General features: G+C 43.7%; 1 pseudogene; it reads left to right on the top strand.

The window, feature by feature from the left end:
- The first annotated feature begins 328 nt into the window (after positions 1 to 328).
- LOC118708456 lies at positions 329 to 3,612 on the top strand (annotated as a pseudogene).
- The last annotated feature ends 1,115 nt before the right edge of the window (positions 3,613 to 4,727 follow it).

The following is a 4,727-nucleotide window of genomic DNA, read 5'->3' as shown; positions in this document are numbered from 1 at the left end:
TGTGCTGAAGAAGGGGAAGGGCACAGATGTGATTTGCCAAGGAAGTGACAAATCAAAGGCTGTGGTGAATTTGGAGGTGTGGGGACTAGATACACTCCCTGAGCATCTCTCTCTAGGGCTCAAGGCCTCAGTTTCTGCCCCTGCATAATATACTTACTTAACACACACCAGTGTGTTTGGCTATATTATTCCCTTTAGCCCTAACAGCAATTCTGCCAGGCAAGTCTTTTTTATTTCACTTATAGTTGAGAAAATTAAATATTCAAAAATTTAGGGTTCTGCTCCAGCTCAGGTGGCTGTGGAACCCACTTGCTTAGCAAACACCTGCATGGGCCCCAGCCTCAGCGACTTGGCAGCACCTGGATGCGGGTGGATAGCGGTGGGCCTGGTCCTCGGGCCATGCCTGCTATTGCATTTACTGGCTGACTGGGGCCAAGGGCTACGGCTGCAACATGCCCAGTCCACAGAAGACTTAACCAATGGTTCATATGATAATGTCCTAGATGCTGAGCTACTTCAGGAACTGCTTCATCAGCTTGAGCCAACCGAACATGTAATAATTATTGAACAAGCTTTGGTCACTCTGGGTAGCTATGTGGGCTCTTCAGCTAAGCACATCATTCTTTGTGAATTGGATGGTATTCCCATTGTTGGAAGCAAAATTGGCGATCCCAATCACAGTAATAAAGAGAAGGATTTAAAGGCACTGAGTCAGCCGAAACCGGTTTGGCTCAGCGGTAGAGCGTCTGTCTGTGGACTGAAAGGTCCTGGATTCGATTACGGTCAGGGGCATGTACATTGGTTGCGGGCACATCCCCGGTGGGGGGTGTGCAAGAGGCAGCTGGTCGATGTTTCTCATTGACGTTTCTGGCTCTCTATCTCTCTCCCTTTCTCTCTGTAAAAAATCAATAAAATAAAAAATATATATCAATATATAAAGGCACTGAGTCAGACTAAGAAAGACATTCAGGAGAAAAACCAAGATGGTGGCATAGGAAATCACCTGAAATTGCTGCCTTGCACAACCACTTCAAAGCTACAACTAAAAGACAAAACGAACATCATCTAGAACCACAGGAAGGCTGGCTGAGTGGAAATTCTATAACTAGAAGGAAAGAGAAAAGCACACTGAGACTCAGAGGAAGTAAAGGCAGAGGTACAGAGGCACATACACGTGGAATGGGCTGGCAACTGAGTACGTGGTTGTCTTTTTCAATCAGGAGGGAGACACAAGCTCACAACTGCTCTGAACTCCAGTTTTGGGTGAGACTCTGGGGACCCAGACTCATATGGGGAGATACTGGACTATCTGGCAACGGACAGAACTCAAGTGCGGCTTTCTCTCAGAGGTGCTTACAGCGATTACCAAGGGACACTGAGACCCAGGCCTCTAAGGGCAGGACTGAGGATCAGCCATTGCTCTTTGCTCTGCCCTGTGGATTCTTTGAGACCCCTCCCACCAAGCTGTGTTCAGAGGCTTTTGCATATGAATAACCTGGCCCTTTGCAATCTAAAATTACCTAACAAACTGCAGCTGGGTCAGAGAGCTCCAGAGCTTTTAAAAGAAGGCCCAAGGCTCCACAGCAGCTTGTATTGCTTCACAGCTGGGCCTCATCTGGGCACCTCCAAACCCCAAACAAAGAAGAGGAATCTGCACATCTCTCCATAGTTCCTGCTGGGTGGCCTCAGGCAGAGGCTAAATTAGCACCTCCTTAGAGATCCAAGAGCCAGTGTACCCAGTGGTCAGAGTGGGACCATCCATATTACAACTCCTCAGATCTATAAAGGACACACTGAGAAGGCAGACTCAGTGAGCACCAAAGCCCCACTAAAGCAAGTCTTGCCCCATGGGGATGTCTCCAGCACAGAAGTTCTCCCATCACAGACACAGCTGATTCTCACAGCCAATTGGCCTGGAGGTTAATTCCTCCCAGTCATACCAACAACAATAAAGATTTAACTACAACAAGACTGTGCACACAGCCCACAAAGAGATGAACCAAGAATGTCCATCTCAGGTAACTGGGGAGGCTGAGCCACTGGGCCCTATAGAACACCTAGCACACAAAGCCACTCTATCAACACAGGGAAGCAGCCAAAATACAGAGACAAAGAAACAGGTCACAAATGAAAGAAATGGAGGAAAACAAACTACTGGATATACAGTTCAAAACCACAGTTATAAGGTTTTTCAAGAATTTTCTAGAAACTGCCAATAAATTTAGTGAGACCCTTGAGGATATGACAAATGACCAATTAGAAAATTAAGCATGCATTGACTGAAATAAAGAATAATATACAGAGATCCAACAGCAGACTAGAAGATCCCAAGAATCAAGTCAAAGATTTGAAATATGAAGAAGCAAAAAACACCCAACCAGAAAAGAAAAAAGGATCCAAAAATATGAAGATAGTGTAAGGAGCCTCTGGGACAACTTCAACCATACCCATCCAAATTATGGTGGTGCCAGAAAAAGAGAAAGAGCAAGATATTGAAAATCTATTTGAAGATATAATGACAGAAAACTTCCCCTACCTGGTGAAAGAAATAGACTTACAAGTCCAAGAAGCTCAGAGAACCCCTAACAAGAGGAATCCAAAGAGAACCACAGCAAGACACATCATAATTAAAATGCCAAAGGAAATGGACAAATAGAGAATCTTAAAAGCAGCAAGAGAAAGACAGTTAGTTACTACAAGGGAGTATCCATATGACTGTCAGCTGATTTCTCAACAGAAACTATGCAGGCCAGAGGGAGTGACAAGAAATATTCAAAGTGATGAATAGCAAGAACCTACAACCAAGATTACTCTACCCAGCAAAGCTATCATTTAGAATTGAAGGTCAGATAAAGAGCTTCACAGATAAGAAAAAGCTAAAGGAGTTCATCACTGCCAAGCCAGTATTATATGAAATGCTGAAAGGTATTCTTTAAGAGGAGGAGAGAAGAAAAATGTAAAGATAAAAATTATGAACAACAAATGCATATCTATCAACAAGTGAATCTAAAAATCAAGTGAATAAAAAATCTGATGAACAGAATAAACTGGTGAATATAATAAAATCAGGTACTGAGTCACCTGAGTGTGGACATTGGAAAGCAAATGAAGATAAAGGTACACATCATTCAAGTCTGTGAGGATGTCTTTTCCCGTCCCCTGAACTCCCCGTGCAGCTGGCGGGCTGAGACTGTTAACAAATATGACAGTTACCAACAACCACCAGCGCATGCTGAACAGTGACATTACAGGCCAGTTCCAAGTGTTGCTTCCAGGAAATGGAGGCACCAAGGTTCAGGTTTTGAAACTGCTGTTAAATGTGTCTGAAAATCCAGCCAGGACAGAGGACTACTTGGTTTCCAGGCGGGTTCCTCATTCCTTTCCCTTTAGGATGGCCATGTGACAAAGGGGTTCTTCTTTGAGGTCTGACACTCTTTCAGAATATAAGTAACTGCCTCAAAAAGGAAGGCCATTTAGCTATTCAGCCTACTGTCACTAGAGTTCACTGTTTTTCCTGTTATATGGAGAAGAACGCACCCAGGAAATGAGAGTGTTGGTTATCTCCAGGACGCGGACATGAAGGCAAAGGTAACAATCATTCCCAAACTCTAACTGGTAGGTTGTATATTTCCAAAGAGTAATGCAGTTTGGAAGTAATGCATGCACATTTCTTTTTCATCTTCTTTACAAAGAGATTCTCTCGGCTGCTGAATTTCAAAGTGAAATATCAGATTTCATCATTTACACAACTATAACTTGCCATGGTCTTCTGGGTTATTCTGGACAATTTTATTAATACTAACAGTGAATATAACAGCTTGTTCTGGAACACTTGTTTTCTTTTTCTTTTTGCTATTTGCTGAGCTACTTCATTTAGTTTCTCAACATGAAGTGACAACAACCTTTTAATGTTAAGCTATCCTTCTGCTATGAGCTGTGACTGGAAGTTACACATCTGAAAGAGTGGTAATATGTGACTGTCTCAGAAGTGCTGTAGGAAGGACCTTGGTCTTTCAGCAGCAACGAGAGCCTAGGCTCAGAGCCACCTGCTAGCCTCGCCATACTGCTTTCAAGAGTCTGTTCCAATAGCCAGAACTCATTCTAGTCAATGAAAATTGTATACTTGGAGGAGAAATGTTTTCTACTACTCATCCACTCCCCTTCAGTGTGCCGGAATGTAGAGATGCTGTGCATAAAATATTGGCACTGATCAAAATATCCACCTATAGGCAAATGATTAAAGCAATGAAGAACTAATCAGGTCTAAGTTTTTAAACCCAATTCACCTGGCACTAGGTCTGTGTGCTTTAATTTCCCAACACTTATAAAATGCTCCAAAAACATTACCAGCAGTACCCCAGTTGAGACCCCAGCCCCAGCCAACACCTGGGTGGTAACCTGTGAGACTCTGAACAGAGGACCCAGCTAACCTGTTCCTGAAATGCTGACCCACAAAAACAGTGACATATAAATGGAAGGGAGCACCCAGAGGGTGATTTAAGTCACTAGGTTTGCATGGGAATTGTCGGGCAGCCATTAGAAATGGACGCACCTCTCATGACTGCCACTTTTCAGAGCTCTCTGGGCCAAGGGTGGAGCAATGTTCTCCACAACAACATCCTGGTCTTACACATAGAGAATCTGAGGCCTACAGAGTCACAGTTGCCCATGACTAGTCAGCAGTGGTGGCAAAAATCTAAATCCAGCTGAACCACCCAGTGCCGGCT

The sequence above is a fragment of the Pipistrellus kuhlii genome, unplaced genomic scaffold (genome assembly GCF_014108245.1).
Source record: "Pipistrellus kuhlii isolate mPipKuh1 unplaced genomic scaffold, mPipKuh1.p scaffold_m20_p_6, whole genome shotgun sequence".
NCBI classification, from domain to species: domain Eukaryota; kingdom Metazoa; phylum Chordata; class Mammalia; order Chiroptera; family Vespertilionidae; genus Pipistrellus; species Pipistrellus kuhlii.
Note: the sequence above shows the minus strand (reverse complement) of the source record. Positions and strands in the feature narration are given on the sequence as shown.